Source organism: Thermobia domestica, chromosome 5 (assembly GCF_964235325.1).
Source record: "Thermobia domestica chromosome 5, izTheDome1.hap1.1, whole genome shotgun sequence".
In the NCBI taxonomy this organism is placed as follows: Eukaryota; Metazoa; Arthropoda; class Insecta; order Zygentoma; family Lepismatidae; genus Thermobia; species Thermobia domestica.
In genome coordinates this window covers 135,671,778-135,694,938 of record NC_137458.1, presented here as the reverse complement: position 1 = coordinate 135,694,938, position 23,161 = coordinate 135,671,778, and positions in this window count along the sequence as shown.

Sequence of the window (23,161 nt, the reverse complement as noted above, 5' to 3'; positions counted from 1 at the left end):
AAAAGAACCCACGAATGAACTTAAAACCATCGTCCAGTACATCATGATGGTCTACGCGCCACTCCGGTTTGCTGTGATCCGTAATACATCGTGTGCAGAAGAAGCTCGTCATTTGTGGCAACTCATCACGACTTCTCGCCACATGGAAGCGAAATACAGGAAAATAATTGATCCAATGTCCGTAGAAATGCGTGGTACGGTCATCCTGAAAACCTACTTCTATCAATGTTGACTGACCAAGATGCTAACGTACGAGAGCTCGGCTGGAGGCGAGTCCTAAAAGCAAGACAAACGACCCAATCTGGTGATCGCGTACCGGTACGAGAATTCGTCATCCCTGAAATCAACTTAGAAGCGACAAACTATGTTGATATGATTAATTGGTCAACATGACGCTGACAGAGTCACCACTGACAAAACACTTGAGCCTGCAGAAGCTAAGAGAAAATGTAAAGACGGCTCCAATGGCTAATGAATATATTACATCCTTACCCTGTCACACTCGCGCGGTAGAAAGAATGGTGAAGTTGAGGACAGAAGCGGCATCAACGGTATGTGGGCAAGAAGCACGACATAGATTTGTCCTATCAACACTACAAACAAGAAAAAACATACCAGAATGTAATGCAAAAAAGAAAAGAAAAACAGTTTGAGGTAAAAGAGTAACAATATGACTTGCACTACCATATGCAACATTAGTATATATGGGTGGGCGGAACTCGAACTACAGCCACCTCCTCATGGTGAGTTCTGGGTCATTTCAATCATTAACGTTTGGAAATAAGCAAATAGCTGCAGATGTAAAACAAAATCTTTCTTATCTAATTAACGATCCAGATGAATCACAAACAATGCTACTTAATTTTAAAAAAAATGAAAAAGTAGGGACACATTTGTCCATATTTTAAGCCACAGGTGGCACCTGAATGACTTGACTCATCAAGCTGAAATTTTTTTCACGTAAAATATTGACCTTTTACAGAAACAAAACCACATAGGATAACCATATTTCATAAAACTAGATATTTTACATTTTTAAAAATAATATTTATTTTTTAACAAAATTTCAAAACTTTTGGCCGTTGGTGGCACCTAAAGATATTGACCAATCGACTTGCAATTTTTTATACGTTATATGGAGGCCATTTTCCAAAAAAATATCACTAAGGGTAAGCTGATTTCAAAAAAAGTGGAAATTCGATGCACCCTAATGTCCAGTTCCATCCAGAGACGGTGCACGTCGAACATCTCCACGAAATGCACAAGTGCTGACATCTTCAGGTCATCTTGCTTCACTCGTCACGAAGAAGCGCAAGACACCTGAACGGCTTCAAGTAAAGAAAGGTTCAAAGTTGGGAGTGCAGACGACACATCAAACTAATCGCTCTGCAGACGGCTCATGTTCAGCCCATTCCAGTAGTGCCACGACTGATCCAAACAACTATTGTGGTTTTTGTCGTCGGTATTACTTCGCTCCAGATTCTGTTCGTTTAGGTGACCGGGTTCGGTGTGCGCAATGTCTCCAATGGTGCCGTGAAAAATGTGTTACACGATCTCGCGACAACAGTATGTTGTTTACTTGTGGTACGTGTTAACAATGATGTACTGTACGCCAATCTTCTGACTGTGCACTACGAACAATTTGTCTACTCTTGTTGTGAACACATGGTTCAACAATACATGTAAATCATTTCCACGATAAACATTTCTATATCCCTGTCACAGAACACAATCTGTGTGCTCATGTTATACTTAGGTATATTCAACAAAACGAAGAAAGTCAAGGATTTCTAGATAACAAATAATACGAGTAACATTATCAAAGCTTTTTGTTTTTATCCTTAATGGTATGCAATTTTTCCAAATTTTACTTTTCGGACTGTCCATTTACTTTTTTGTTTAGTATACATATTCCTTCTCTTATGTACTTATTATACAATTGCACAGATATTTCTCTCTGCTCGAATTTCTTAATGTACGTTCTTATTCATACTCTGAGCCGTACATGTGTGCTTATTCCCCGTATATGTGCATCTTTCCCCAATGTTCTGGTAAAATGCACACTTTATATACTTGTCTATAAATCACTATTAGTTACTCTATGATACATGTGTCTACCAATGGTGCATATATTATAATAAAGGAAGGATCAAAGTTTGTTCTCCGTAATTTTTACCTGGCTTGTCCTTTTATCTTTGGAGCAGTACTAATAAATACCTTAATATGCGCATTTTCCCCCGAATTGCTCTACATGCATATTTATAGTTGGTATGTTTGTACTTAGGCAAAAAAAAAAAAAAAAAAAAACTCAAATCGGATTATTGGAGGACACAGTCCCTCCCAGTTCCAAGATTGGGGGACATGTTCCTCTCATCTTCCGGGATTTACACTAGTGGAAGTGAAAAACGTAACTTTTGTAATTTTGTACTTCCGTTGACATCGGAAGTGACGAAATTACTTGTCTTACCCCATAGTCGTTCAAAAACTATAAGAAAAATCTCAAGTTTCTAAACTTTTAAACCAATGAATCTAAAAGATGTGCAATAGTAATATATTCCAAAAGCTTAAGATAGTCAAATCTTTCCCAACATTTGTGTCTGACTACTGTAAAATGTTAACGAAGAAAATTATCCCGTTATTCTTACAAAGTGACGCTTTATAAGAATGTAGACACTTTTACTCTTAAATCAAATCATAAAGGCATTAATTCACATTGGAATATGACGTGAAATAATCGAAAATTCTAATCCTTAATTAAATATGATATGAAATCCCCAGAGCATATATCACTACGTGTGCATAAAATTCTCCTGTATTATCTGTTTAATATTCATTAGTCCATGTATAACAGCATATCCTTCGTTCCAATTATTGGATTTTGTTTTATGAAATGCTAATTGATATTCCAACAAGGAAAGTATATTAACATGTCTAGCAATGTGTGTGTGTAGGTGTTAGTATGTGCGGGAAGAGAGAAGGGGAGGAAATGCATGTATGTGTGTGATACGGTCATCTGACGAAATTTTTACAATTCAAGAATCATTGTATGCCAAGAACGATTCCCACTATATTATTCCATACAAGTGTTTTTGCTAGAGATCGTTTAATTTATAAACTTTACTGATTCCAGATATGTATATACTTCCGCCAGATAGTCAGCATCATTTTGGAATAACAGGACCATGTCTTTATATATATAGCATTAGTTGCCCTCCCTCACCACTGGACATACTGTTCACTGGCTCTCATTAAGCGCTACGTGGTAATCGCATGCTGAATTGGAATCGTTAGAGGTGAATGTTAATGAACGGTATCTAGGGTTTTAGAGACGACAGAAATGGTACGGGAGAGGATGAAAAGGGTTGCAGGATCGTATTACATGAATTTAGTAGTGTATTGCGTGTATTTTTTCCCCCTGCTGTTGTGGCTTATGAACCTTAGCAATTTGTGGATAGGGACGTCATCAGCTACTAAACGTACGTGCATAACGAGGAATCCTTTAGTGATCGTCAATAATAATGGTGTTATCTCGCTGTAACTTTAGGGTAGTTAGGGTTTCCCCTTGATACAAACCTGAAACCAGAAATGTTATACTAACGTTCTCGATTATTTACTCTAAGGGTATAAAGAATAAGAATTTTTTCTAAGTTCATACTTGTTTCAGTTCGTATTGCTCCATTAGATTTCGCCACTACAAGCAATTTGTTCAAATAGACTTTTTGTATAGTACGGAGAAGTAACTACTAAAATATTAAAGACGAGAGAAATGTTAATTTTTAAGTTGCTTCACTAATGTTTCATTAATCATGCTTGAAGTTTCATCTTTCGAATTTTTTTTTCTTCCGACGATTTATCTGTAATTCCAAACGGAACTATGAGTCATTCCGTGCCCTGGTTTCTGGAGTCAAAACTGAAAAATCTGAGTAAACACGAGAGCAAATATCTGTGGATTTAGAAAATTTTCAAGGATATTTTTTACCGTTTAACATCATAAATCAATTTGCAACAATAATGAATAGTACATAGATACTAGTCGGAAAGTTTTTTTTTTTTTAAAAAAAGAGGTTATACACATAGATTGTCCTCATCTAGTACACGGCCCGTACCCAGGGGGGGTCTAGGGGCCAAGCCCCCTAAATTTTTACTACCCCCCATAAAATGTTCACTGTAGACTTGCAAATGAACTATATTATGATTGGATTAGGCCCCTCCTAACTTCTACTGCAACCCCCCTACATTTTTGGGCAGGCTACCGGCCTGTCTAGTACGACTTGATATTGTAATGATTGCAGGAATAGTATATACCAATTATAAATCGAGCTCCTTTTTGGTTGTATGATTTGCCAATGTGGTGTAATCGAGCAATCTGAAGATTCCATCTCATGATCATAAGATGAAACGTATCGTGATTTTGAGTCTCACTAAGGACCATGGGCATTATTAACTGTCTTTGCTATTAATGTGTTCGTGTCCCTATCGAATTTACAGAACACACAGTGGCGTATTTACGATTTTGTTTTGGGTGACGCTTTGCTAACTTTATTAATGGAAATGTGAAAATCCTGCAAAATATTTCATTTACTTTAATATAGTAATAAATTTCGCGGGAGAGCTTAAGGCCGGAAGCTTTAAGATACACCACTAAGAACACACATGAGAAGAAAAAACTAGGCCTATATATATATATATATATATATATATATATATATATATATATATATAGATAGATAGATAGATAGATAGATAGATAGATAGATAGATAGATAGATAGATAGATAGATAGATAGATAGATAGATAGATATAGATATCTTTTACGGTACCTTATGTCTTTCCACTTTTTCAGCTATGTTTACTACAACCCGTAACTCTCTAAATGTTTTGAGGTTTGCGTATTAATGTTGCTCTTTATGTTATAAATACGATGAATCATACTCCTTTAGATTTGTTTATCATGAACTTCATGTTTATTTTTATTCCTAAGTGATCATAAAAATAAATAAAATATTATAAATCTTTATAAAGATTGATATACATGATTTATACTTGAATGCTGATTGGTTGCGTTGAAATTTATCGTCTCTTTCAGTACCAAGTCAATATGAGAAGTGGATCTACAGTTTGACATGGCTCACGAACCAGATGAGCTCTTACTGGAAAACTAATAGTTGGTTGCTCGAATTCGCCTCGGCGCGCATACCACTGAGTCACATGAAAAGTTTCATTACAAGCCTAACATTCCTACTTCACAAATGATGATAATATCATTCTTAAACCAAGTCTAACTACTACACACATTACACATCGCGTTTACACTAATTTCTTTCTTTACTTTTCTCTTCTGAAGCAAATCCATGGATTTTGGATTTTGTATCGTTGGCCAACGAAACAGGCAATAACAACAAGAATCACTCTGAAAAAAGTAATTCAATCAGAAGAAAGAAGGACATCCATTATAGAAAATTATCATTATTTGAAGAAGAGTGGAAGTTCTGCAGTATATAATTTGAACAAAAATAATATATGATAAAAGTAAACACTTATTATTAATAATCTTTACTAACACCTTATCTCTTTATAAATTATTAGCATTAATAATCTCACGCACAGTAAATGTATATCATAAGGAATCTATATAACTTAACCAATCTTGACCAAAGTTGGCTTGAAAGTAGACCCTGACTTACTTAGTATGCAGTGAAATATTTTCCTGTATAGATTCTTGGTTCAAAAATTGCGGTCTGAACTTAGTCAAATTTTCATACAAGAAAACAACTATAACAGAACATGCATTAGGAAGAAATAAACACATGGAACCAACATGTTAAAAGTTATTTTCAGTTTCTTAGAAAGACGATCTAAACAATGAAAAACCCTATTGTATTGAAGTAAACTTTCAGTTTCTTGGAAACAGTTTTGATACTGATGATAAAGACCTTCTAAAAATCAATCAAAGCATTTTTTTTTAATTCAGTAAATTTATTAGTTTTAGTGAATTCGTAAGTTTTCAGTTTAAAACAAACAAACAGAAAATGAACATTCTAGCTTTAAATTTACGTATAATCATTTTTTTAAAATTATCAATCTAAACTATGCAGCTTCCCTTACGCCACAACAAGAAAAGCAAGAAAACTACAAATTCTAAAACATGATTAGCGTTTTAAATCGCATGTATATACCAATACACAAACAATGTTATATACCAATTGATAGATGTCATAGTCCAAGAAAACGATATGGCTGAGTGTAAATCTTCTTGCGCAGTTTTCGAGAAAATATAGAAATCCTCTTGCGCAGTTGCTGAGAAAATTAAGCAATCCTCTTGCGTAGTTTTTGAGAAAGTGAAGAAATCCTCTTGCGCAGCTTTCGACAAAATATAGAAATTCTCTTGTACATTTTCTGAGAAAATTAAGCAATCCTCTTGCGCAGGTTTTGAGAAAATAGAGAAATCCTCTTGCGCAGTTTTCGAGAAAATATAGAAATCCTCTTGCGCAGTTTCTGAGAAAATTAAGCAATCCTCTTGCGCAGTTTTCGAGAAAATAGAGAAATCCTCTTGCGCAGTTTTCGAGAAAAATAGAGAAATTATTTTGCTCAGTTTTTGAGAGAATAGAGAAATTCTCTTGCACAGTTTTCGAGAAATAGGGAAATCCTCTTGGTCAGTTTTCGAGAAAATATTAAAAAAATCCTCTTGCGCAGTGTTTGAGAAAATAGAGGAAAAACGAATTTTTTTGTAAAAGTAAAAATTCATGTGCTACATGGAGATCACATATTACAATGAAAATGAAATGATTATGAAATATTTCAGTTTAATGTCCTACACTTATGCCCTTTAGGCTAAGGAAGAGGAAGATTATTGCAAGTAAATGATTGGTGGAATGAGAAAGTAAGAGAAAATACAAATCCGCGCACACAATGTTGTCCACCATAAGCTTACTTGGCTGATGATCGAAGCAAGGGCGCCACACACTAGAAGTAAGCCCTCTACAACTAAATTACATAAATCTACATATTAATTTAGATTGATTTTGAAGAATGCGGTCATCAAGCTTCCTGTTGACGATTCCGGCAAGATTAGTGTTGTAAAGGCCTGGAAAAACCGGAAATTTTGGTTAAATAAACCAGTTTTTTTTACAGTTTTTTCTCGAGCTTGGAATAAAACGGAAAATTTGAAAGAAAAATTGAAATTTTCGAATATTTTACTATATTATGCTTTTAAAATGCAAAGTATTTTATATTTACTAGTTTAGAGTTAAAATAATTGAGTACTTATATTTCTTGTATAAGAATAGGGAAATTTTGTGGCAACAAATATATGTGCACCATTCATCCAAACACTTTAAAGTTAGCATCGTGATAGATGGAGTTATGGCTACATGAGAAACTAAACTATAATCCTTATTAGCTTAATTAATATAGACGCATTGAAATTATCTTAAACAATCTCATGAAGTTCCTGGTTGATGGCAAGGAACGGGACCAAAATTATTTTAGTTAATATGCTAAATCAAACATATATTTTATAGATATGTCTTCTTTGTGTTTTGTAAATTTTCCCGAAATTTTGAATTCATTAGAAAAAAAATCATTTGTTTGGAAATATTGGCACTACCCGGAGAATTGTTAGCGCGTCATGTACGACGATCACATTACCAGGAGAATCGTTAGCGCATCACGTGCGACGATGCTTGGAGTCCCGGGTTTGATCACAGCCCCCGCCAAGTGAACTTTGTGGTGGACAAATACGTGTGCGTGGGTTCTCTCGGGTTTCTCCCGTTTCCTCCCACTTTCTTCATTCCATCATTTCATTCATTACTCATCATCACCGTCTCCTTTAGCCTAACCGGCATAAGCGTGGGACGTAAAACTTAAAGATTTTATTTCATTTTCACGTACGACGATTACACTATCTAGAGAATTCGGGACGAAGAAGTAAATGGGGAAGGAAGGAAGCGGTCTCGAACATTAATTTAGGTACCATTCCGGCATTTGCTTGGTGCGGATGATTAAAACTCAGAAAAAGACTCACTCAGGATGGCAAGCCTGGAAAAGCTGTTACACCTTTCCAACCCAGTGTCCATTTTAGGTACCATTCCAGTATTTGATTGACGTTAATGAGGAAACTCCAGAAAAAGACTCGCTCAGCATTTCAGGCCTGAAAATGCTGTTATACCTTTCCAACTGAGTGTCCCCAACGGGAATCAAACTCGAGTTGTTTTATGCCAAAAGTGAAAGCTTAGCGACTATCCTACTCCAGGCAACTAATAGTATACTGTTAACTAGCAGATTGTTGCTTGTTTTCTAATGATGATAGACATACTCGTAACCTTGACAGACATACCACTTGCAATCATCGTATTATAGTTTTAGAGAATAAACTCTAGTAACATTAACATTAATTAGTTTTCGAGTGAGATTACTAAAACACAATGAACAACAAAAGTTTCATCTTTGTGTTTCGCTTATTTTGAAATCGAGAAGGAAACAATTATAATTATAGTTGTTTGGTTATTAATTTGATTAAGTAATTAATTTATCAAGTAAATTAAAAAAAAGTCAATGTTATTTTGTTTCACGGGTTAAAAAAGAAATAAATATTCATCATAATGCAAGAATACTGGTAAAGAGTTGTATTTACAATTACTGGAATAGTATGTATATTTAAAAGCTTGGAGCTATAATTGCAGAGGTGATAAATACGTTTGTTTTCAAAAAAAGCAAAGGGAGAGAGAAAAAGCACTAACTTCTGATATTTTCAACATTAGAGGAATAATAATTACTACTAATTTGTGGTTTCCCTAAGGCTTACTAACCCCATACTTCTACCATATTTGAACATAGAGTAATGCATATTATTTTTTTAAAAATCAAATTTGGGTATATACATACATAAATGTGTCGATTCATCAAATAAAACTTGTAAAATCTCACGATTATTTAGATGATGCTGTATTATAAGTGACGTTACTGTTTCCTTTCTTGCAATACAGATACAGGTTATGTAAGGAGTGATCAGAAAGTAATGTTACAAAGCCTGTAGTGAAACGTGTATATACATTATATCATACAGGCAACAGATAGTACATACATTAGATTAATTTTCAACACAGTCTCCATATAGGTTGAGGAAATTGTGGCATCGTGGGATGAGTTTGAATATTCCCTCCTGGTGAAAATCCTGACCTTTCGTGTTCAGTCACGATGTGTTTCACCTCCTCGTCTGAAGCAAAGCGACCGCCTCCTAGGTGCTTCTTGAAGTGCGGGAACAGATAAAAATAACGTGGAGCCAAGTCCGGGCTGTATGGAGGATGGTCGATAATGTTCCAGCAAAACCGCTTTAATAGTGTGGCGGTCTTCTGGGCTCCTCGTCGGTGATGTTTTATCTACCAGACACAAACTTTTGACACAATTCTGCGACATACTGACGAGACATTACAGTCTCTCCGTAAACCTCTACCAGCTGCCAGTTTGAATTTCAGCCGCGGTTACATGTTTCGCCCACAGAATGAATACCTAAGTGGAGTTCTTCATTAGATCAATTTTCCAAACAAGTCACCATTTGTGTTTACTTGCAACTAGCGCCGTAGGTTGAGGGTGACTGAAACTCTGCACAGTTGCCAACTCCATTTAGTAAAATTTCACACACTCCTCATTCCTCTATAACAGACGAAAGTTCCGAAATATCAGTCTTGTAATCTTAATTTCTTATCCTTCCACGTATATAAATTTTCATTCTATAAGTAAAAAGTAAATTTCGTTTCTGAGTGCGAAACTGCGCTTTACTTACGAATTATACAAACTCAATATTGAAGCCGAAAGTAATATATCTATAACTTCTGGTTGCAATAGAGGAATAATGTCAAGATGAAAATGGAGATGGTTCCTCGGACTCTTTGTCCATGACGTAATCAGGTTCTCGCCATCTCTTTAAAGTTATTACTGAGCTCCTTCGTGGCTAAGCGGTTAGCGTACGCGCCTTTGGCGTGGGAGACCCGGGTTTGATTCCCGATGGGAGCTCATGTGGTTCGGATTCCACGTTAATCAGTAGGTACTGTCTCATATAGCCTTGCTGCTGAAAGGGATGTTAAACTTAACATCAACTCAACTCAAAATTATTATTATATTGAAGTGAATGTTGAAACAGAAAGCCGTATTAGTTTTTTGTCCGATTTTATTCTTTGGACCGAGAATATACATAAAAACACCGTTTATAGTTTTCCAGTAGCTATTTCGGTCCGTAGATATCAATATTGGAACCGGAAGTGGTATATATTTCTGCCACTTTCGGTTTGAATATAGATATAAAATAATAGATGGAATATATATTCTTTGTTATACTGAATCCATACCAGGAAACTGATTCTCCCTATTTATATCATTTTTACACTACGGTGATCTGTGTTCAAACAGGACATCCTAAATTTAACAATTATCAATTTTAACTGAGTGGATACAAATCGAGACGGAACATTTTCTTGGGACACTGAATCGATATCAAAAAGCAATATTTTCTCTCTATCTCTCTTACGGTTTATCTTGTATGGACACCAATACTGAAACCGAACTCTCTCGTGGCTAAGCAGTTCGCATACGCGCTTTTGGCATGGGAAAACCTGGTTCGATTCCAGGCAGAAGCTGACGTAGTTCGGATTTTACGTTAAGCTGTAGGTTCAGGTTTCATATAGCCTCTCTGCTGAAAGGGGCGCTAAACTGAAAATCAAATCAAATCAAAACTAGTAGATTTCTACCACTTCCGATTGGAATATATGGCTAGTGGGGGAGATAGAATCTGTACTTGGAACGCTGAGTTGATTCGAAAAATACGGCTCCACTCTCTCTTTTGAAAGTTTTTGCTCTGATACCTGACGACAGACGGGTGGATGGACGTTCTTATTGGTTCTATAACACTTCCGACGCTGCCGCATAACAAAATTTTGGAAGTCTAAAAACTTCCTGTCTAATTTGTGTTGCGAATGTAGGTCCCGATTTTCGTTAAAGTCAGAAATTGTATTCGTTCAGTAAGAAACAATGCCATTATTTACATAGGAATTATAACATGAGAGTGAGTATAAAAATTAACTTGGATCAATATACTCTCAGCAACTTCAGTAAATAAAATATGTATTTGAATTTTAGGTTCCTTAATTTGAAAAGAATAAAATAACAGGGAAGTTTCCATTATACTATCCTCATTGCATACAAATATTAGATTTATACATTAATATATGTAATTAAAATATCGTCTTTCTTGTGTACAATTACTAATTAGTAGCAGAGAAGATTTGAGTCAATGAAAACTTGACCCATGATCCACTGACCTACCACATATCGTGATCCACGTCCCACCATGATACTCTGATTCACGACCTACCATGACCCATCACTCACCGTGACCCACTCTGACCCACTAGCCACCATGACCTACTCTAACCCACTATGACTCACTCCGACCCACAACTCACCATGATTAGCTCATTTCACACACATTTACTAGTGTCGGCCACGAGGTGTGAGATTTCTCGTCTCGTCCCGAATCTCGAGTTTTGTGTGCAACATTAGTTTTTCTAAGTCTTAAATCCCAAACAATGTTTTAGTGTAACATAATCATGGTTTTAAAAAAATTAAATTGGCAAAATGGTTTTACGAATAAATGAAGAGCATTTATCAACGTTTAAAGATACGCAAGTCATCAACATGAACGGCAGTACACGGCAGCCAAGTTCCGAAAAAAAAAATCGTCAAAAATGAAAAACTGGCCTGCACTGCGGTAAGCATGTTTGTTATACAAGAACAAGAGTTTTGGGTAAAAATCATCAATTTCGAGGCTCTGTAAAATTGATTCTATTAAGGGTAGAAATATGAGGTTTATAAATTAAGGAGATATTCGAGATATGTACTCATATATTAAATCTCACATTCCTAGCTTCAACCACATTCGAGTGCTGGACCCATAAAATTTGCAGTTTTCAGGCTCCTTGATTCACTGACTTACTCATCAAAGTGATTAGGTACTTCCCAATGAGATAGAGACTTGAAACTCTGAATAAATGTACCTTATAGTGACTTGAGTATGGAAAATGAGCGCAATATGAAGTATGTACTATGGAAAATTTTTCATGGGCGAAAAACTATCCTTAGCCAAGCTGAAATTGGTTCATTCACTCACTCATCACATTGATTAAATGTCTCTTAATGAGATAGATACGTAAAACTCTGCATATAGGTACCTGATAATAACTTGAGTATGGGAAAAGTCCGAAATATTATGAATGGGCTATGGGCATTTTTATGGTCGAAACACTGTCCTTAGCTAAGCAGAAATCGGTTCATTCACTCACTCATCACGTTAAGTGCTTTTTAATGAGATAGAGACGTGAAACACTGCATAAAGGCACCTTATTGTGACTTGAGTATGGAAAAAGTCCGAATTGTGACAAATGTGCGATGGGAATTTTTATGGGCAAAAAACTGTCATTAGTCAAGCAGAAAACGTTTCACAGACTCACTCATCACACTGATTAGGTACTTTCCAGTAAGACAGAGACCAGAAACTCTTCATAAAGGTATCTTATAGTGACTTGAGTGCAAAAAAAGTCCGAAATTTAAGGAATGTGTTATGGGAAATTTTTCATTGGCAAAAAATTGTCCTTACCCGAACAGAGATCGGTTAATTCACTCACTCATCATTGATCAGGTACTTTCTAATGAGATAGAGACGTGAAACCCCGCATAAAGGTTCCTTATAATTACTTGAGTATGTAAAACTTTCCAAATTTATGGAATGTACTATAGGAATTTTTATGGGCTTAAAACTGTCCGTAGCTATTAGGTACTTGTTAATAGATAAAGATGTAAACTCTCCATAAAGGTACCTTTTAACGGCTTAATAATAAAATTTGAGGAATTTGCGGAATAAAATTTGAGGAATCGAATGTCTGAAAATCGATTTTCGGTTTCAGTTTCGAAAACAGAAACCGATTTTCGATTTTTGAAAACCGAAACTAGTTTTTCAGATTTAGAAACGAAAAACCAATTTTCAGTTTTAGAAACCAAATGCGATTTTTCGATTTTTGAAATGAAATACTTGTTATAAAAATCTAAATGGAATTTCGGTTTTGAAATAGTAAAATGGTTTCGAAACAACAATCACTAGCGATTTTGGAAGTCTGTCCATTACAAAACTACTTTCATGCAAATAAGGGTGCTCGACTGAGGAGAAATGGTATTCCCTTTCTTTTCATTTCTTTAAGATTATAATTTCCCTCTTAAAAACTACCTTACATTCAATTCTATCTACGTCTAACTCGAGCAACAACATTCTTCTTCATAATAGACAGACATAATCCTACATTATACTAACCCCCAGCACTCATCACCCAAGCTAATTTATGCAAGATCTTAACTCCTGTGCATGTTATCGTATTATAACTCCTTTATAACGTCACTGGAACTAGAGCTCTTCAATTTAACTCCCCATATTAATTAATTAATTAATTACCCATAAAAAATATCTTCTACGTAGACATCCTTCTATTCCTTCATGGGAAGCATAAACTTAGGATGATGGATGGTGTTTACTATTACATTTGAAGCTTTCATATTTGGTAAATTATGTGCTTGTACACAATAATGAATTCAGAAAATTCCCATCGGAGGGAATTTCAATACACGGGGGTGAAAGTGATAACGCAAAAGTACTGGGAATCCATATTGAGGACGACAGAAGATACGGCTCCGGGGAAACATATTTCTCCGAGCTATCTCCTGAAATCATGATTACTTGTACCAAATTTCTCAAAAGTAAATCCCCACGTTGAGCGGGTTTGCATATCCAGGCTCCTAACTATGAAAACATTTACGATCACTGCAACCCCAATCATTTCACAGATTCAACCTGTTGTATATAAGTTATTAGGACGTAAAATTGAACATAATTTATACGAAAAACACTTTTATGCATTGCAAGACCTGTAACTGCCAAATATTCACCACAAACTTATAGTCGTATCGACATAAACAAAAAGAAGTGTGAAGCAGGAAACTACTTTACTCAAAAGTCAAAATAGACACACTGAAGACATACGAACTGGTCGAGCGGTATGGGTCATTAGTCTATCAATTAGAAGTTTATGTGCTCAAACCCTGAAGGGTGTATTCGTTTTTTTTTTAAAGTGTGTTCCTATTTTCATCAGAAGACTGAGAACATTTCTTTAAATAAATCTTTGGCAACTACTTTTCTCTCAAATTCCATTAGAAGGGAACATTATATGAATTGCAAATCTAAAATCCACAGCTAAGAACAAAATATTATGTTCAATATTTCATTATTATCCTTTGATTTGTAATGAGAAACTAATTATAAACATTGACGATTTCAGAAGATTCTCCCCCGGTAATGGTCAATATATGAATGAGAGAAAACTGGTAAAACATTATTAGTCCACTTTGAGCATGATCGAAGATAACTTATGGCCACGAAGGGGGAAATTTATGTCGACAGAGTCTCAAATTCTCCCACAGGTCATGCCCTGAAATCATCACTGTTTGAAAGGTTTCCTTAACAAATAGAATATTATATTTGTTTCTCGTTCTGCGTTTTGAAATGGAAAAATCATAATTTTAAAATGAATTATAATACGATAAGCATAAAGATTTATAGAACTAATGAAGTAAATATTCTTGTTTAAGTTATCGATTTCTAATCAGATTAAAACTCGAATATTCGTTTGCATCGCACTTTTAAGTAAATCCTCTCTATATATAATTCTTACTGGAAAGTATATTTAACTCCAATTACTTAATCAATATTTTTAATAATATATTTTTATTGTAATACTTTTACTATTCATTGTTGTATACACTTCATTTCCCAAAGCAAAACCTCGCAAATGTATAGTGGACTAGTGAATATTATCAAATAAATTATCATTTTGTTTACGTAAATACTGCATCGCCTCATTTGAAACTTCGTACTTTAAATAATAATAATAATAATAATAATAATAATAATAATAATAATAATAATAATAATAATAATAATAATAATAATAATAATAATATCATAGTCATACCTTTATCAGAATTTCAGGCTTAGTCAATAAATGAATTCAACGTGGTCTCTATTCGAAGTTCTATTTAATCGAATCCGATAGAAATACAGAGAGAAACTTTGGGAATAAGTAAAAGAAAAATGTTACTTTGGTGAGATTGGAAGTAACTTTTAGGAGTTCTTTACAATTTCCAAACAAATGCCTTAGACAGTTTTTTTTTCTTTTCTTTAAGTTAACTTATTCACCAAACGTATCTGAGTAACTTGTCTCTATTTTCTACTCGGTTATATACGTTTTACAATCATTTCCGTTAATCTTGAACGACAGAACACGAATACAAAAACATCTAAGAGAATTAAAATGCCAAACTCCCCCACCGGGAATCGAACCCGGGACCCCATACACCTTAGGCACACGTGCTAGCCAGTAGACCAGCGGGGAAAGCAAGTGAAATGCATTTTGTAGTATCTGAAGTTTACACCTATTTCATCCTGCTGTAATAATGTTTACCGTATTCGTTACTTTGAGAAATGATATATGCTATTCATATAGGTTCTATTACATATTCGTCCGTAAAAATTATATAAATTATCAGAATTATTCATGATCTTCCATGGAAATTCACTGGCGCATGCACAGTAGACAGACAGTGTAATTGAAAGGTGAGTTCAACAAATATTATATATTTCGCCGACATTATTTAATTGCTATGTAGAAGAGATAGCAAGAATGAGTTTTCATAATGAAGATGGAATTTTGGTAGGAGATAGAATGATGAGGTGTATACGGTTTGGGGTTGATATGATAGTTGTTGCAGAATCTAAAAGGAAAATTAATAAGATGTAAAAAACTTGAGAAACGCTTCTGAAGAATATGGGATGAAAATAAATGTTAGAAAGACAAAATCCATGGTGATTGAAACGAAGCGATCGGTGTCAAATATAGAAGTAGGAACGAAAAAAAAACATGTTACTAGTTTTTGATGTCTGAGTAGTATTATTAGTGATATGACATGCGAACATGAAATAAAAGCAAGAATAGAAATGGCGAAAGAAGCCTTTAGAATGAAGAAAATACTATTTTGTGGGGTCTTAGAGTTAAAAAAAAAGACTCATAAAATGCTTCGTGTACTGTATTTTACTGTATTTATAGGACAGAAACATGGACATTACGCAGAAATGATGAGAAACAATTGGAGGCTTTCGAAATATGTGCGTGGAGAAGAATGGAGAGAAATAGCTGGGTCGAGAGGAAAACGAATGAGAGGGTTGGAAATGGAAGGAGAAAAATATTATTAAGAAGAGGAAGAGATACTGGTTGGAATATTGATTAAGAAGGAACTGTATCATTAGGGATGTGCTAAAGGGTATTGTGGCAGGAAAGAGAGGGAGGGGACGAATTAGACTATACAGAAACATAAATAGGCTATTGGCGATATCAAAACAGAAAAATCGTATGTGAAGATGGAGAGGTTAACAGAAGATTGTGGAGCATAGCATCTTCTCAGCTGCATTAAGTGACCCGCTGGTAATGGCGGAATACTTCTGATATAATGATGCTGATGATGCACAGTAGAAACAGAAAGATCCACTTTACTGTCATTGCTAATACGAATCACAATGAAAATTTCTACAAGTTGTCAAAATGCCTAGCTCTAAAGGCTGTAGAGAACTATCTGTTAGTCTGCGAGGAGAAATTATAGTCGAGTAAAAGTGGAACAAACTCTCATTCAGATCGCTTGGGTTTTGGGCTGCGACGAGAAAGCAGTGAAGAAATTGATTTAGCGGTATGACAAATAATAATAATAATAATAATAATAATAATAATAATAATAATAATAATTTCTTTCACAATTCATTTCTGCCAGTAGCTTTCGCCCCCTTACTCCCACTTCATGCTTACTCAGGAGGAAGCTGCGCGTCCCTAGGTTGGGAACCACTACTTTCCAATAAGGAATTCTGATAGCCTGTTAGAAATTTGCATTCTGACTAATATCAGTAAACTGCATTCTTCTGTTTCTACTGTGCATGCACCAGTGAATTTCCATGGAAGATCATAAATAATTCTGATAATTTATATAATATTTATGAACGAATATGTAATAGAACCTATATGAATAACATATATCATTCCTCAAAGTAACGAATACGGTAAACATTATTACAGAAGGATGAAATAGGTGTAAACTTCAGATACTACAAAATGCATTTCACTTGCTTTCCCCGCTGGTCTACTGGCTAGCACGTGTGCCTAAGGTGTCGTGTATGGGGTCCTGGGTTCGATTCCCGGTGGGGGAGTTTGGCATTTCAATTCTCTTAGATGTTTTTGTATTCGTGTTCTGTCGTTCAAGATTAACGGAAATGATTGTAAAACGTATATAATCGAGTAGAAGATAGAGACAAGTTACTCAGATACGTTTGGTGAATAAGTTAACTTAAAGAAGAGAAAAAAACTGTCTAAGGCACTTCTTTGTAAATTGTAAAGAACTCCTAAAAGTTACTTCCAATCTCACCAAAGTAACATTTTTCTTTTACTTATTCCCGAAGTTTCTCTCTGTATTTCTATCGGATTCGATTAAATAGAACTTTGAATAGAGACCACGTTGAATTCATTTATTGACTAAGCCTGAAATTCTGATAAAGGTATGACTATGATATTATTATTATTATTATTATTATTATTATTATTATTATTATTATTATTATTATTATTATTATTATTATTATTTAAAGTACGAAGTTTCAAATGAGGCGATGCAGTATTTACGTAAACAAAATGATAATTTATTTGATAATATTCACTAGTCCACTATACATTTGCGAGGTTTTGCTTTGGGAAATGAAGTGTATACAACAATGAATAGTAAAAGTATTACAATAAAAATATATTATTAAAAATATTGATTAAGTAATTGGAATTAAATATACTTTCCAGTAAGAATTATATATAGAGAGGATTTACTTAAAAGTGCGATGCAAACGAATATTCGAGTTTTAATCTGATTAGAAATCGATAACTTAAACAAGAATATTTACTTCATTAGTTCTATAAATCTTTATGCTTATCGTATTATAATTCACTTTAAAATTATGATTTTTCCATTTCAAAACGCAGAACGAGAAACAAATATAATATTCTATTTGTTAAGGAAACCTTTCAAACAGTGATGATTTCAGGGCATGACCTGTGGGAGAATTTGAGACTCTGTCGACATAAATTTCCCCCTTCGTGGCCATAAGTTATCTTCGATCATGCTCAAAGTGGACTAATAATGTTTTATCAGTTTTCTCTCATTCATATATTGACCATTACCGGGGGAGAATCTTCTGAAATCGTCAATGTTTATAATTAGTTTCTCATTACAAATCAAAGGATAATAATGAAATATTGAACATAATATTTTGTTCTTAGCTGTGGATTTTAGATTTGCAATTCATATAATGTTCCCTTCTAATGGAATTTGAGAGAAAAGTAGTTGCCAAAGATTTATTTAAAGAAATGTTCTCAGTCTTCTGATGAAAATAGGAACACACTTTTTAAAAAAACGAATACACCCTTCAGGGTTTGAGCACATAAACTTCTAATTGATAGACTAATGACCCATACCGCTCGACCAGTTCGTATGTCTTCAGTGTGTCTATTTTGACTTTTGAGTAAAGTAGTTTCCTGCTTCACACTTCTTTTTGTTTATGTCGATACGACTATAAGTTTGTGGTGAATATTTGGCAGTTACAGGTCTTGCAATGCATAAAAGTCTTTCGTATAAATTATGTTCAATTTTACGTCCTAATAACTTATATACAACAGGTTGAATCTGTGAAATGATTGAGGTTAGAGTGATCGTAAATGTTTTCATAGTTAGGAGCCTGGATATGCAAACCCGCTTAACGTGGGGATTTACTTTTGAGAAATTTGGTACTATTTATGAAGTACATAATTCCAATACACTTTGTGAGCACCGATAAGCTGTAGAGAACAAAAGTTCTGCAAGGTAATTTTTCTTTTTCATTCTTGATAATTGTTTGACTATGCTTTACAAGTTTCGATCGAAACTTCTTGTTTTATTATTCATTACACCATATTTGCCTGTTATACTATAATTAGATAACACACTAATCGCTGAGCAAAGCACTGGCGCAAATTCCGAGAGGATGACGGGGACATGTCCCTCTCAATCTTGGAACTGTGGGGGAATATGTCCAGTCCACCTCAATCTTTGAACTGTGAGGAGATACATGTCCTCCTCAATCTTGGAACTGTGGGTGGATATGTCCTCAATCTTGGAACTGTGGGAGACTGTCCTTCCCAATGTCTTTTTTTTTTTTTTTTTTTTTTTGAGAAAGAAATGTGATGACTTGTGTCCGACTACCACTTCATCTACATTGCGTGATATATATTATATATATATATAATATAATATAACAGGTTCACCTCAGAAATCAGATTCATCTACTATAATATGAATTTTATCTTCCCCCTTAGAATAAGCCTCAACTCTGCTCGCCTCCCAAAGAAAACTCTGCTTCCCTAACCCTACACAGAATTGTTTTTCCACTTCATAAATATTTTGAACATCGGTTTTTAAAAAAATATGGAAACAGTCTTACCTGTTTCCCTCAATGTTAAAGACAGATTTGCGCCGCTAGAGCAAATTAAACTAATTTTATTATAAAACTAACATGTTATAACAGTTTAGATAAATATAGGCCTAAATTTGGCTAAACTGTCATAAGATTGGACAAGATCAAGTTCTTGAACAAGATTGGTTTCCTCTTCTCAGCAAACAGTTTATTATTTAATTCTTGTGTATATTAACCTTGAGCTGTCATTATATAGTTTCCTTACTTTCGATCCATTTTTGAGAAAAATATTTCTCTCAAACAGGTGTTACGAAAGGTTCCTATAATACCGTTGAAGATTATCATGGAGAACAGCCATCATTTAGTCACATATTGTCACAAGAAGTATTATTTGTGGCCACTCCGTGCAGTTCATCTTGACCAGTGGTTCTCAACCTAATTCCTATCACAATCCTCATTTTATCACATCATCTTGCCAGCAACTCCCTTATAATTTCTGGTTGGTAATAAGTTTGTGTAGGATTTTTTTATATATATGTTGCGGAGATCTCACGATATCTACCTATTTCTATAATAGTAGAATCCATTTCTTGTATATAGTGGATACAGTAACTTCCCTAAAAGCGAATGGATTAAAACCAAATTTGGTCAGTTCATTCATATTACAAATGTCGAATCCGATCCGTCATATTGTTTCAAAACGAATACCATTGGCCAGAGTGGCTTTTCTTCCATGGTAGACATTAAAACAAAAACAAGAAATCGCTTATCAGTAGAAAATGACTTGATAATGTGTGTCACGAAGATTGAACTGAACATTGCCGCACTAGTGAAATCACACCATGTTCAGGTATCTCATTAGCTTTCAATTTTAATTGTATTTCAATATGCTGGTTTTGTTGTATTTGTATGTTTCTGATACTTCAATATGCAATTCTCATTAGTTTCATATCGTACTTCTTTCATTTAAATTGATTTTTAAACAACTCTCCATCTGTTGAAAATGTTTAGTAAATCTATTTTTGTTGTTGTTGTTGTTGGTCTTATGTAAACAACAATATGTTTAAAATAAAAATATGCCTATCAGAACAAAATTCAAAATAATGTTTAAAAATATTTTCCGGTATTAGATTCTAATTATATTGATCTCTTCCGCTTATCTTCGCGACCCGAAGTAGAGAAACCCTGATCTAAACAATGAGTTTCATATTAAACATTGTTCCATTTCATTCAGTGGTGTTTCTTGAGTATAGTCATACCAATAAAAATTACAATTTTATCGCTCCAATTCTTGAATACAAAAGTGTGAGTTACAAATGTGTTACTTCTTTCAAGAGCAGCCATTGCTTTTGTTTAAACACTTCAACCAATTACTACGACAAATACTAATATCATACAAATACTGTAGTTTGATAAAATAAAATAATTTAAAATTAAAAAAAACATAACACTACTTTATATACACACAAAGAGGTGTATACAAAAATCGTGTTTCAGTATATACATAGATAGTGAAGTTATCAAAGCATTTGCAATGTAATGTACCTATGTTCGTTTGTATATAAGTTTTACATATATATAATATCAGTAAAGGGACGAAATTTTAGTAGTGTAGACACGTGTGGGAGCGAATACTGTAGCTTTCATTTTGTAACTAGAATCACATAGTGACAACCATAACATTCTACACATATACATACTGTCTGTGTTACAGAAATACACAAACTGTCAAAAGACAGAAAGAGAGAAATAAAGTAAAATGTCCCAGTGTAGTTAAAAAAATATGTATACAAAGTTATATATATATATGACTAAACACATGATCACACTGCATGAGAAACCGAAAATATATGACAGAGAATGAAAGAGGGAGAGAGATTTGTGCACAGTAACACAGCACGAAATTGCATTACAATCAAAGCGCTGTGAACGCACAGACAGAAGGAAAAACCAACAAATGGCTAAAAACCAGATGGATGCGGATAGAATGAGGTTGGGGGTTTGGTGAAAGGGGGGAGGGTAAATGGGAGAGAAAGATAGTAAACTCGTACAACAAAACCAAAAGCACAAAACTGACTTTACAAAAAACCATCACACACAGAAACGATGAAAGGATTTTCACAGATTAGTTTTCCAGTAGTTCCACTATGTATTCCTCTCTATAGCGCCACTTCTGGTCCTATTACTCTATTGCTAGTAGTAGTACGCATTACAACTAATAACTCGATCTTGTGCCTAACTCTGACAGACAGAACTAACTTTATACTTTGAAAAAAAAAAAAGAAAGTAAATAGCTACACGACAGCTTTTATTATATTTAAAATTTCTTCCTTTCTGCTTTTTATATTTGCTTATGTTCATCTTTGATCCATAATGTTGATGGAAGCTATCTATCCAACTCTGTGATGTTCACATATGTTACATGTTTGTACTCTCCAAACTTTTTAAGCAGTACCGAATGAGGAAAATCGAGCAGTTCGTCTACAATTTTAAACAAAAAGACGTAATAACATTGTAAGTTCTACAACTTACTTTTTAGGATTTGATTCTTTTAGGTATTGCTTATTCATAAGTATTTAAAAAGTATTGTGTAGTATGCCAAAAGGAATCTTTTCCCGTCAAAAAGTCGAATTTGTAAAGTAAATTTGAATTTGATATAAGTGGAGTTTTAGTTACAACTCGTCGTCAACTTCGTACAGTCAAAATTTGGAATGAAGTTTTGTTATTGTAGAATTAGTCTTCAAAACCAAAGTCTATATTTCTTTAAGTGTCAACTTTTACCTCTTCCAGCAAAGTTCTGTACAGAAAAATACATCTCATTCCTGTATTAAGCAAATCAACTTTAAACTTAACAAAATATTCTAAAGCATACTGAGAAGTGAAGCTTTCTTTCAATATAATTATGAAGAGAAAGGCCCCTTAGGCCCCTATGAAGAGAAAGGCTTCTTAGAATTCCCGTTGACTACCATTCAGTTCATATACGCTGAAGTCTACTGGAGAGGTTTACCTGCACAGACTTGTGCAGTTTTTCGAACATGCATTACATCCACTCACTACCAACCGACGTAAACCATTATAAACCTGATTTTGACAGTCCTGTATCCATATACCAGTCGAAATTGTTAAAACACACCGAAGTCGTTCATTCATTAAGCAGGTGGTTCTGATGATACTCGCTAAACCCAAATATTTCTAAATTAAAGAAGATTCGTTTTGTTACTGTGAGACGTTTTCCAAGTCATAAGTGTATGGCAACACCAATTCGATTACTTATTTTTTATTCAAAATCACAAATAATCAGCTATGGAAAGTTTTCGAAAACAAAGAAAGTGACACAGAGACACACATTCCATGCTACGATCAACTACCGCTAGTTCTGAATCTTATCGTTGCTGTTTCATGGAAAGAAAACGCCGCTTTTTGTTCCACGTACCAAATCCACTTGAAGAATAGGCATAACTTGTTTGATACGTTATAGATGAAAGTAGGAACAAGCAGAGGTAAAACGGAAAGGAAAGAAATATAGAAAACAAATC